The sequence below is a fragment of the Etheostoma cragini genome, chromosome 1 (assembly GCF_013103735.1).
Source record: "Etheostoma cragini isolate CJK2018 chromosome 1, CSU_Ecrag_1.0, whole genome shotgun sequence".
NCBI classification, from domain to species: Eukaryota; Metazoa; Chordata; class Actinopteri; order Perciformes; family Percidae; genus Etheostoma; species Etheostoma cragini.
In genome coordinates this window covers 12,130,543-12,144,732 of record NC_048407.1, presented here as the reverse complement: position 1 = coordinate 12,144,732, position 14,190 = coordinate 12,130,543, and positions in this window count along the sequence as shown.

Here is a 14,190-nt window from a genome sequence, read left to right as displayed (position 1 = left end):
CTTTCTCCTTTTAATGCTTTTGTAAGCCAAAGCTCATCTCTCAGTAAGTACAAATGTAACAGCAGCACTATTTGGCACCTCGTTGTGTGTCCACACCTTTGTGGAAGCAGACAAATCCATTCTGGACCCGTCAATGCAAACATAAGCAAAATGATCACTTTGAGTAACAAAAGGAGAGTGGACCACACAACCCCTTTGGCCTCTCTGGCCTATTTTCCCTTTTCTGTCTCAGCCAAGAATTCTTCACAGAACTCTGCCCACGCTACCGTCCTACTTGTCTGTCAGCTAGCGGAGATGTGGAGGTTTTGTTTTTAGCTTGAAAGTGTCTTTAATCCTCTCACAAGTCTAAAAGCAGTTGGCTGGTCAGACTGGATCATGTGATGAAGGGTCTTTTTGTTCCTCTTTGAAGATAAAGATGTGGTTTAATGGTAAGCACCATAGGTTGGCAGTTAAACGTTACGTAAAGACTTCTAAAGAAAAGATATGCTTCACTCCAAAACATAAATTTGCATGATCAAATTGTGTTTTGGTCTGTAGATTAAGACGTGAATGTGACTCTCACTCTCATATTTCAGGACCTCATTTAAGTTGAGTGACTAAAGAACCCAGTTTAGATGTCTTCACTTATTCAATCACACACACACACACACACACACACACACACACACAAAATTAGTTGCAGTGGCCTGTGCTATTAGCATTCCAATGAAGGGAACTGTCATACAGCAACATAGGAGAGGGATGATCTTCTCTCTGAGGAGAAACCGCACACATGGAACGACCGACACATGAATTCACAAATGACATATGATAAATAGCCAAGAAAGAAAAAAGACAAGTAGCTAAAAAGCATGGAAATACTCTAAAACTGATACTGACACAAGTGGAAGCAGAACCTTCCTCAACTTAGAGAACAAATGGGATAAAAGAATAGTTTTAGCCAGCGTAAATTTCATTTAGCAGAAGGCTAAGAAAGCATTTTAATAATGTAGAAAAAATGATATTACAGTCTTTGATGAGGCATTTGTATCAATTTAAATTTAGCAATTGAGTGATAATCCCAAAGATTTCAAGGTTTTTATTCCAAAACTTTTTTTACAAGCAGGAATTCGGCAAAACCATGTGCTCAGGTTTTTTTTTTTTTTCAAGGTACTGCCACCTTAGCAAAACAACCTTAATAAAACATTTTAAAAGTGCAATTAATAACCATAAACCAATGTTTTAACAACAACAGGAAGTTTTTGTAGGTCGGCCTGCTGATCAAAACAGTCAGCAATAGCAGGAGCAGCAGTGGTGGCATGCAGCGCTTGGAGGCAATCAAGGCACTTTATAAACATTAGCACCCAGGTGCTGATACATTCTAAAAAATCATAGATGCTCCTTATGACTGCAGAACCACTGCTTTTCTTCAGTATCAAAGTAATACAGCAATAGTTGTCTATACATTAGGGATAGGTACTGAACTCTGTACTGTTTTAAGTACCGACTGAATCACGTTGCTACTACCGAGGACCAATTCATGTTAAATCAAGAGGTGCCAAATTTCGGTACCTAAAAGCGCGAGCTTATCTGTCCTTTCTGCATGTTGACAAAGAGCAGAGCTCAGCTGCAAAGCAAACTATGTCCACTCTGCAGTTTGTTAAAGTCACAGTGAGTAAAGGTAATGCAGATAGAGGTTGCTTTAAAGTAGGGGTATGCAAAAATATTGATCCACATTTGAATCAACATGAATCTATTCAAGCTCTACTGATTCAAAATCAATTCATAGAATTCCGAAAAAAAACTTTTTTTTATAATGTTTGATGACGTTTATACACAAAAACGGTAAAGTGACTATATGTACTGTACATCATATATGTACTCCGAATCGTTTTTTTTTTAATTTAAAAATGTTTTTTGAATTGTGACATTTTCTGAATTTTGAGTGTAAAATGTCCTGAATAAATAAAATGTTCTAAGTAAATAGGGCAAAAAAGTTTGAATTTATTTTGACAAGTGAAATGAATGTTTTGGTAATACAAATGGAACCAACATTCAGGTATCGGTAGCAGTAAAAATGTAAACGCTACGTCATACAAGAACTACTGGTCATTAGGCAGCGAATAATTTATCATAGGTCATAAAAACAGTGACTTTTTGGGTCTCTTAGGACTTCTGAAAAACACCTCCTCCTACTGTAGAAAGGACAGCCTTTATCCGCTGTGTCTGTACCAATGTACTTTCACCAAAACATTGCACTCACTAACAGCTACCTCGCTGCTCTGTGACACAACTATAGAATTCCTCATTTATTTCTTTATGTGTGTGTGTGTGTGTGTGTGTGTGTGTGTGTGTAACTCTGCTGAATATATGTTGTGTCACATGATCGCCTCCTGGGTCAAGCCTTTATTTACTGACCGAGTTTCAGTGCGTGTAGTGGGAACACAGCCACCACAGATCACTACACAACCTTAATTATGTTATCAGTCAACTCGGGGTGTAAATATCCCAGAGAACGTATTGGGCCCAGTGGGGAAACGTCCACACATCACAAAAACACACACACAGACACAGCAACTCACAGTCTGTCGAACACCTCCAGTCCTTTAGTCACTATCAATCCCAATCTATTTTTGCCATCTGACCTATCAGTGTGTGATCAATGTCTGAGCAGGTACAGTGTACTTCTTATTTACTATCCAAACGTCTCACCGGGTCTGAGACAAAGAATGGGGAGGGAACAAAAGAAGAAAGTCAAACCTCACTGCAAACAATGAGGGCGAGGAAGAAGGTGAGACCCAGACAGATACATACACACTAGGTGAGGAAGAGGAGGAGATATGGAAGACAAGGCAGTTCAATCACTGCATAAAAGGAGCAGCTTCTCGAGGACTGCTCTAGGCAGAGCTGCTCTGTCACAGTTTTTACACATATATGTGCATGCACACACATACACATACAGATACACACCACTTCAAAATGAGCAGGACTTGTCAAAGTCGGTGTTGTTTATCCATAGTGAATATATGAAATATGGAGAATGGCGGTGTCAGGCAGCCTGGAGCAACACAGCCTGTATCTGTGGGATAAATAAACGTCCTGTGCCAGAGAGAGTTCAGGTTTGTTTTCAAAGGACGTTCCAGCCAACACTGTTGTTTAGGCTCTTAGGACCTGCCTGGACCCGTGTTGCAATAATATCTCACTCTTGAGATAACTTTCAATATTTTCACCTCTATGAAATAGCAAAAAAATGAGAGAGCCAAGTAATTGTATTAGGAACGACAGCGCACTGGCCATCCACTGCTCATTTGGAAGTCAAGAGTTCAGACCCCATTTTAATTAAAATCAAGTCACGGTTTACTTCTACAGTCGATCACTCAGCTCCACTCCTCAGTGAGCAAAATGTGGCAGTTGAATATGTTGCACAATTTTATGACTTAAGAAAACCCATAGTTGGCTTCTAATGAGTTTTCTAACAGTGATGCGATATCAGAAACTGTGTATTTTGTCTCCGTCTTAGTAATGAGTATATTTGCCTCAGTGGTTCGTTGGGCTGTAGCCAGTATTTTAAGCACACTGGCCTCGCTGCAGTGATAGAGTAATTATCATGTGTGTGACCCTCTACCACTCTGTGCTGTCCTGCCTAATTGTGGTTGTCACCACAACTTCCATTTAGTTCCAGATAAGAAACAGCTGGATGTTGGTACACGCAGACTTCAGTCCCTTTTAACAGAGGGCACATGCAGAAAGATACATGTACTAATAACTCTTTCACAGCCTCCATTCAGCCTGTGTAATGCCTGCTGGCTGGTGACTCATTCTCATCAGTGCAGGGCAGCCAGAGAGTGCTGATATTACAGTGGTGTGTACATCCACACACACACACATACACACAGCTTGTACTGTAAGGCAAGAAGGTTTTTGTTTTTTTTAGGGAGACAAATTTGGCACAAAATTATGCACCTCTGCAAAGGATTGTGCTAATTATGTCCTCAAACAGATCTGACAACATGCACCGCATTGAAAATAAGGCCAAGCTGAGTGTATACTATATGAGTACCTATGTGCCTAAAGTGACTGATAATGAGTTTTCTGCTCTTTAAGACTGCGAAGTAACAGCAAAATGTACCATTAAACCTTAGGATTATATAAAGAGCCTTACATAAAGCCTAGAGCTAGCTAAAAATACAGAACCCCAGTGGTCTTAATCCTATATATAGGCCTGCCAGTGAATAATTCAATACAAGTGACGTCTGACAAAAAAAATACACAAATTCACGCAATAAGTCAACTCAAGTACTCTGCTTTCCTGCCTGCTGAGATTTGAGGTCAGCGCTCTAAAGTGGTTTGAGCAAAGTTTGCAGCTGTAGTTTTTAGTAGGCAGTAAAAGGCAGGGAGAGTTGGAAATAGAGCTGGAGATAAGCAGGTAAGTCTGGCTGCGAAAGAGATAAAAGACAGATTCATGTTTTGTTTTCATTCTTCTGTTTGGTTCACGTTGCTCTGTGAATGTAACCGTCGGTGGCTGTGTGTGATGCTGCTGATAAACCCTTTGGAAAACCCTTTGTCAGCCCGGCCCGAGAGCCCCGTTTTGTCTGGAACAATGAAGTATAAATGTTCAGTTTTAAAAATTGATTTTCATCTTCAGAGAAGAAGACAACAGCAGAGGGAGATGTGTGTCCTCAAGGTAACTACTTGACCTTGCTGCACTGTGGAAGAATTCATCCGCGGTTGGCATTTTCTCAGCATGAGCCTTTTTTTATGCAAACATCAAGCAGTGTCCATGACCCACCAAGTCACACAATACTATTGGCTCATAAACTCACTGGAAACGAGTCATTACATATTTATTTGTACATGTGAACCCTTGAAACAGACACACACACACAAGTTATCTTTCTGTCTCTCATCGTTTCTGTCTTACATTAACACGCGCACGCATTTTGTTTTTTATTCAGCCACAGTTAAAGATGGATGTCGTGTTTTAGTCTTCCTTAACTGGCATCACAAACCGGTGTCAAAACACCACATCCCAACCAGGATTCTAAGACACAAAAGGGCAGGAAACCTGTAACCTCACCACACTAATGATTGGACAGCTTGAGCTAGTGTTGTGCTATGTGTTTTTTTGAACAGTCAGTTGACCCTGAACGTGTCCCAGAGGGGAGCTGATGGATGGGATGAGTGGTAGACCACTTGGTCAAACTTGAAAGCCCTCTTTCTTGGACCCCGGTGGTTCCGTTTGTCACAGCTCAAAACACTCTGACTGTTTGGACGTACAGTACGAGTGTGTGTCCCTGTGTGAATGAGTGCGTGTGTATGATCCTGGCATCTTACAACCTAAATTGAAGCATATAGAAAGATATTGGTGATCTGGTTTTCTTCTCCTTTTGATGTGTGTGACTCTACATGTAATGTGTGGCATGCTCTTGATAATTCAGGCATTATGGGAATGATGTAACCTATTCACTGCAGTAGTAAGACAACATAAATTGCAAGCCTAAAAGGGGCCATTGCTGAATGAAACTATCTTACAACACAAGAGACTTTAGGAGAAGGAAAAAAAAACATTTTGGAGAACATTTTAGGAACCATAATGGTTAGCAGAGTGGGCAATCCATTGAAAATTCCCATCTGGATCTCATCACAGGGAGGCAGAGAGTGGCTTGCTCTTACTGCGGTGACTGGACTCACCACACACACACACGCACGCACACGCACACGCACACACACACAATGACTCATCCTTGACAGGAAAGGGAAGTGGTGTGCAGCATAAATGTACCTAAAATGAGTTGTTGCATCCTAAAAACAGTTTTAAAATCAAGCTAACCATGCATGAACATTTGTCTGTCGGGCACGGCCCCATCCATATACAGTGCGGCTGCCATTGTATGCAGCATATGTGTAACATGTATCTGGCACACAAGCGCTTTATTCATAATTACGTAATTAAAATTAATTACAAATACACTGCTTACGGTTTTAATTCATGCTAACAATTATGTAGTAAGTGTGAAGACCGCTAAAGTAAGCAGCTAAGGGAAAAGACAGAAAAGTGAGATATCCTGTTTTTTGCCATCTACTGGGCAAGTTGTTAGCTTTCTTGCCCCTACGTTTCTCTCTCACCATATCCTACAACCTCCTTTTCTTTTTGCCTCTGGGAAAATCACACTTATCTAAATCCTTTTTAAATATTTGTCAAACATATCAATTATGGTCCAAGATTTACAAACTCGGAAAGTAAGTAAGTAAGTAAGTAAGTAAAGTTTATTTATAAAGCGCTTTTCTCAGATAAAAATCACAAAGTGCTGTACAAAAGAGGAAACACACCTCACCTCATATATTTTAATGAAAGTCTATATTTGTGTGGTGAAAAAATACTCTCATAAAAATTGCAGACAGCTTTGTTTACCAGTACATAGCTTTTGAAAACTACATTATAGCCACAGCATGCATACCCCCTTACATGTACAATACATACAGACATTGGCCATGATAGATTCCACTGTGCATTCTTCTGGGTTCTTTAACAGAAAGAAATAGTTGTGTACGTGAGAATACAACAGATGTTTTTTTTATTCCTCTTTTTAGTAAACTTTAGCATGGGTGTGTAAACGTATGCAAGCCATTGTACATCAGGGAGAAATTAGAAAAGAGAGAACAAGACAGGTGAAAAACATTGACTCTGTTTGCTCTTTACACAGCCACTCGACTTCAAACAGCATACTCTGCTGTCCTTTGTTTAAAGAACGCCCTTACCGAGAGATTAGAAGGAAGATAGTGGGGAATACAGTACATTAGGCTTCCAAATTGGGCAGACGTCCTTGCTATATGTAAGAGGCAGTGAAACACACTTCAGAAAGAAGAGGAGAGATGCTCCCCTCCTCAAACACAGTTCATCCCAGACAGAAATAGAGGGTTCCTTCCCACTCACTTCCTGCTTGCTATAATTAGACCCGTGCTCTCTCTGGCAGCCACTACCAACTTTAGGAACCCATTCTGCCTTGAGCTGGCACGGACACTGGTCTGGGGTCAGATTCAGAGCTTCCCTCTAGGATGTGGAAGACGTTTGAGGAAGAAGCTCTGATGTAGCATCTCACGCCTCGGGCAGCGTTTATCTGGAGTGTGGGATGGGAACCTGGGGGACTCCAGATCAGCTCTGGCTAGCTGTCATTAGGAAGGTAGGAGAGCTTATGAGTGGGAAGTGGAAAAACACACACACACACACACATAAGATCCTAAAGAGGGTAAAACAGCCCAATAGAGTAAATTCCCATGTATATTGTGTGACTCTGCATGTGTGTATGTATGTGCGTGTACGCATGCATGAACTTGTGTGTGACAGAGAGGTGGAGTTGAGGCTTTTCTATAGAGCGAAAAGCAAACAGTCCATAAAGAGGCCATGCTACTTTCCTATTGTAATGGAAATGAGTGTGACTCTGTCAGGGGGTTAAAGAACTCTCTAGGTCTGTAGTTACTACCACCGCTGGGTCACACATGCACATGCATGCACGCACACAAGCAAGCAGAAACACACTACACACAAATGCACAGACACAAACGCACAAAAGTACACACACACACGCACAAATGTACACATACACATTCTGAGGCGAGAGGCCCAGATAAAGAGCTCAGAGAGCCTGTCAGAGTGTCAGCTCCCATTAGGCCAAAGGCTGTTGTGTGTGTGTGCAGGCAGGCGTACTGCTTTTTACATTTCATTCAGCACACACACTCTTTTTCCCACACACACATCCCCCCCAGAGCTGTCCCGCCTGGCTGACATGCTGTTTCAGACAAGACACACAAAAGACAACGGAACCCGCCTGAAAAGACAGACATCTCCTACATTTCCTACAACACACAGCGAATAAACAAGAGAGAAAACAAAACAAGCTCTAAATGATTTTGGATGAGCAGAGGTTGTGCTGGAAAATGTAGAAGCTTTCAAAGATTCACTTCATGATTAACCTCTCAAGTGAACAAGAAAGTAAACCAGCAACAGCAGTGATGCATTTTATGTTTCCAGCTCCGAACATCATAGTGCAGTATTTATTTGTCATGGCAGTGTAAACTGTGATGTCATGCATTATTATACAGTAACTGAGTGGGGAGCAGAGAACAAACCACATCTAAGCGAGGGAGGCGGAGGCACAACGAGCAGAAAGACTCAGAGAGGATGCGTAACCTTGGTGACCTGCACAATTAGTGCTGCACTCCATTGGCTGCCCGTGGCCAGCAAGTTGTGTAGAGCAGTCCTCCTGTCCTCTCTGTGTTAGGACACAGAGAGGACAGGAGGGCTGATCATCCCACAGAGCCTTCAGAAACACATTGCAACCTGAGGAGGAGTATGATAACAACCTTAAGGGGAAGAAAGATAAAGAAAAAGAGTGAGAGCTAGGAGGAAAACAATCTTTTGAGCCTGTGTATAACCCAAACTCCTGTAAACAAAGATGTGTACACCTACATGTCTCCAGCTGTGCATGCCCTGACTCAGCTGACTCAGACAGGTGTGTCAGTGTGTTACAGCCCAGAGCACTGGCATGCTCTGGCAGCAATATCGGCTCTAACCACATAATCAACAGTGGCAATGCTGAACAGAATGGCTAGAATGATTTGACGTCTCTTTGTACTGATTTTTTTGTTTGGATCCCTGGTCTTTAGATCTTGCCCTTCTTGCCTTCATTCTAAGTCTTTCATGTCGGGAGTGCAGGCTGACAGCTGTAGCTAAAAACAGTGTGTGTTTGATCTAGGGGGAACTCCAGCCACCACAAAACATTCATCCTATACTCACACAGAGCTAGTCATGCTACTGACACACATCTCAGTCTGCCTCTCCTGCCTAATCACGCCTTGTGTTCAAAAGCTTGAAACCACAGCCCAGACCCCCTTAGGCCAGAGACGGATTTGCAAGCAAAATATTTCTCGTATACATGCTCAGAGTGCTCATTACTGAGTTACATTTTCACCCACATACATCTTCCCTAAAAGTCTAGGGATTGGCTGTGCATCAGTCATGGCCCTACATGTACTCACAGGCTCAGACCGGCGGGCAAACAGACAAACTAACACAAAAACAGACGCACATAAACTGCTCATTGCGTCAATACGGCTGAATACATGTTCACATGGGCTGCGCAATATGTATTTGATTCATGAACTCACCAGACCCCGCAGGTCTTTTAGGGATACACCCAAGACCTTTGGAGATGGTTGAGGAGGCAATGTTTGGATATGCTTATTCACTATTGCAAATAAAATACGTATTACTCTGACACTGAGATCAAAGAGCCTGCAGTAATAAAGCTGGCCAGACCTCAAATATAGCTTTTCAAAGTTAGAATTTAAAAACTATGTCAATTTAGGGTTGTGTCACAAAGTAAGGGCTGGATTTGTTTAATAGCCCTTTCCCACTGGCCAAAAAACTCACTAACATCTGGATTCTGTGTGCAGTGGGAAAGGGTACAATTAACATTGGTTCTCAGGACAAATGACCCTGTAGAAGGCACAGGTATTAATCAGCTCCTGTTACAATAGACAGAGATGGAAACAGAAGATCCGGGTAGATTTGGTCATATTCGGCCCTTTTCTAGCACGATGATGTTATGCGGCACCGAGTTTGAAAGAGAGAAAAAGTAACAGATACATAAAAGAAGTAACCAATGTGACTTTTGCACTGGCCTCCATGTTGCTTTCTACTTTTTACAAACCCTATGTTGTAAGAGTAGCGTATCTCTATTAAGAAAAAGCAGAGTACATCCATACACAGTCCATAGCTACCTGCATCGAAAGCGTCTTAAAAAGACATGAGTCTATCTGGTGTTCATAAGTTTTATTTAACTTTCAAAACCAGGCAATTCATAAATTTATATATATATATACATATATATATATATATATATATATATATATATATATATATATATATACACACATACATACACACATATATATATAGATATATATTATATATCTATATATATATATATATATATATATATACACATACATACATACACACACATACACACATATATATACACACACACATATATATATATATATACACACATACATACACATATATATATATACACATATATATACATATGTATACACACACACATATACATATATACATATATATATATTTTATATATACATATGTATACACACACACACACACACACACACACACACGTACTTATATACTGTATGTATGTGTATACACACATGTGCGCACACACACTATCCATCATTTGTTGTCTTTTTAAATAAAAGGTAGATACAGTACTTCCTTTCCTCGGCCATTCTGCTCTTGTTCAAGCTCTCCACTGGGCCGCTTTTTTTAACAATTCTAAAACCCCACTAACCTCACTGTCACACAATACCTGTTGTGTCTGCCATTTGGCTGCAAACAAGGACAAGCCAAAGCAAAAAAGAAGTCTGCAATTCTATTTGTAACAAGGGCAAGGCTGATGCTGCATGAAAGCAGCAAGTCAGCAACACTTACCTCTTAGAGAAATGAGAAAGCCCAGGGCACTGGCCACTAGCCCAGCAGCATTCCTGCCTATGAAGTATAGATAATTGTTTTGAGAGCCCCTGTTGAGAGCCGCTGTCTCATTTCCATATCTTCATGATATGATATAGTAGTATGGCCTATGATCCACTGAAAATGGCAGACTGTATAATAACCCTCTGACAGCGGCATGCTGGTTAGCTCTTCTCTTATCAAGAAAAGAATGTGGGACTTAACAGGATTTCAGAGGGATAAAAGAAAGGGGAAAGACTGAAAAATAAGGAGGTGAAAAAAACGCAGATAGACAAATGGAGAGAAGCACTGAATGTAAAGCATGATTACTTAGGATAAGGGTCATTGCTATGACTTATGATCTGCTGGTATCCATGAATGCAGCTGTAATCTTTGGTGAATGACTCTGGTCCACTGCACGACCACCAGACACACACATGCACACATAAAATGTCTCTGCAGAGATAAAGACACAGACCCATGACATACACGGGATAATATTCATTATTAGTAGAAGTATTCAACAGAGGAAATATTCACTGATCCCTTTCTATTACCTTACTCAACAAACTGGGAGGAGTAATAATATGTAGATTACTGGGATATGATGATTTAAGAAATCATCCCATGAACAATGCCTGGATGGCGAAAGAGGAGAAGACAGAGGTGGGTCTTGATTTAACTTGAGGAATGGGAACCACAGAAAAGTGGCTGAGAGGGGGGAAATACGTTATTTAGCATGCAGGATACCACTTGTCTGTAGCCCCAGGTAAGGCAGAAACACAGAGCTAAGCTACTTCAGCACTCCATCCACCAGGAAAATTGCAGAGAAAGGGTTTTCCCTGTAAAGAAAGCCATTAATTATCATGTACCCTTATACTTTGCAGTCATCACTATCTTTTAAATCCTTTAGAAGGGAGTCTGTATTGTCAACGATCAAGTTTTTTTACACTCTGTAAAGAGTCTGTCTGTCCGGAGTACAATTAATGGCCGGTACACACTCTGGACCTTTCTTATGGAATTGACTGATCTTATCTGTATATGAATGGCCACTCAGGTCAAAGGTCAAGTCCAGCTCCGTTGTTTTGACTCTGAAACCCCGTGTGTTCCCTCTGCTTCCTCTCCCCTAATCCCCACCAGCTGTGTGTTTGCGGACGTCCACTTATGTTTGTGAGGCTAATACAGGAAAAAAAAAGCTGAAGTCAGTGTAGTGTGTGTGTGTGTGTGTGTGTGTGTGTGTGTGTGTGTGTGTGTGTGTGTGTGTGTGTGTGTGTGTGTGTGTGTGTGTGTGTGATGCTTCTAAAGCCAGATGACTTACCAGAGAAATGAGTAAGATATACTTCATTTAAATATAATCTACCTATGGGAGACATAAGACGTTATTTTTATTCAATGACAGCTGGCATCCAGAAGGAGCAGAGAAATCTATCAAAAATATTCATATGGCGCAACAGGAAGGAGAAATCAATCCCATAAAAAACAGAGTACTTAATAGAGTTCCATTAGGCCGAGGCATCAAGCCAAACAGAAATGGCCACTCCACTGCAGGAGGGCATGGAAAGGCCACGCGGTTTTCACCAGGCTACAATTTAGACTGAATAAAGTCACGCTCCATTTTCAGCCAGTCCTGACAACTGCTTTTTTAAATGACACCTGATAGCCTCACACTCCCCCAAAGCCCCCCCCCCCTTCACCCATTAGCTGGAGACACACTTGAAGAACGCCATGCGTGGGAGGGGGATGAGAAATGGATGAGTGATGGATGAGTGGTGTTGTGGAGTGTGTGAGGGGTCAGACGCCAGGGTTGAACATCTCCGTCCCACCACCGAACAAAACTGTCTCCAAGTGTTTGTTACAGTGTGTGTGTGTGTGTGTGTGTGTGTGTGTGTGTGTGTGTGTGTGTGTGTGTGTGTGTGTGTGTGTGTGTGTGTGTGTGTGTGTGTGTGTGTGTGTGTGTGTGTGTGTGTGCTTCACATTCCACCTGGTTGGTGACAGTCGGAGAGAAAGTCTCATGGATATTCCCAATCCTTCATGCTGTAGTCACAGTCAAGGGTCTATCTCAACATTGTAATTTCCCTCGAGGGATTAATAAGGTATACATTCTTCTTCTTCTTCTTATTATTATTATTATTATCATTATTATTATTATTATTATTATGAGGAGCTGTGTTAAAGCTCAGCGTCAGTGATCAATTTCATTACTTTGTTTTCACAGAACTTACAGACAGGCCTTGAAGGATAATTCTTTTTTATTGCAAGTCTTGTTTTTGCAGTTTTGTCATTATTCCTATCAATAATAACACTGTACTGAATTTAAAGGCTGAGATCAAGGAACACAGCAGAAGTGCTTAAAAGTAGTCGACTGCAGCAAGAAACACGAGCAGTCAGACAGTCAATTTCAAACAAAGTCCCAGTTGACACATTGTTATTTGATAGACTAAATGAAGACAAATGGTAAAAACATTACCCAAACTGTGTGTTGTAAACACCCCCCCACAGCTTACACACTGACTCTCTGGTTTTACTATTGGCTTGTTTATAACCTCATGGTCCTGGGCCCACTTGATTCTTGCCTCATTGGTTGTTGTGTGTGTTCTCAGAGTAATGAGTACAATGTCATTTCATGACCAACAGAAATGATGGCCAGCACGCTTAAAATGTAAATAAGACCAGACGTAATTTTGACATCTTCTTTTATAATCTTTACACAACATTTTCAAACTACTACAAAAAAAAAATCATATTTGCTCACTTCTTGTACCTATTCATGCAGAGAACTTTGGTTTAATCTGACAGAATTCGATCTGGCACTGACGAAACAGGACTGGCGTTGTTCTAGAGAAAAACTCATTCTTGCGTGGTTCTGCATCCTATCTGATTCCATCTACTCATCTATCTCTTGATCCCCTGAGAAGGTGTGGCATGGAAGCCGAGAAGCAGGAGCCGAAGCATGTTGGAGCGTGTGGCGGCTGGAAAGTATTAACCCTGCAATGGCTGGCTGGAGAACTGGGTGTGCGCTGCAACGTGGGTCGGAGAAGGAAAGATTTCCCTGTTGGTGTATGTTAATTAAGCTAGAGTTAGTGGGGCCTGCTACAGCTTGTCTGGTGGTTGACCTGGAGAGACGGGATTACCTTGTCCAGCTGCTCATCTCCCTGCTGCCTCTCTTAATGCCACCTTTATTAAAGGGACAGAAGACACTGGCTCTATATCTCACAATTTGGCCATTTGCTAATAAGGTGTGTCAATTCATGTCATTATCTCTCTTACAACACACACACACACACACACACACACACACACACACACACACACACACACACCTCCCTACCTGACTGTGTCTGGACATCTGGTCTGGACATAGAATCCCAAGGCCTTCTTGAAGGCTGGGATCTTAATTCCCAAGATTAGCCTATACAATCCACCTAAGGGTTAATCAGCATGTGGCATCACATCCCACCAGCGCAACCTTTATGTACACACACTCAAGTACAAATGCCTGTTTGCAGAGGAAAATGTATGCTTACGAACAGATGTAGAATAAAATAAATTAAGATTAAATCAAACACTAGCTTGACAATCCTTCCAATCACCAATCACTCATTACACTCACCATATGTTGGCCCTCTCAGAACGTTTTTGCCACCTCCCACAAATAGAAAAGATGCCATTTGCAGCATTTG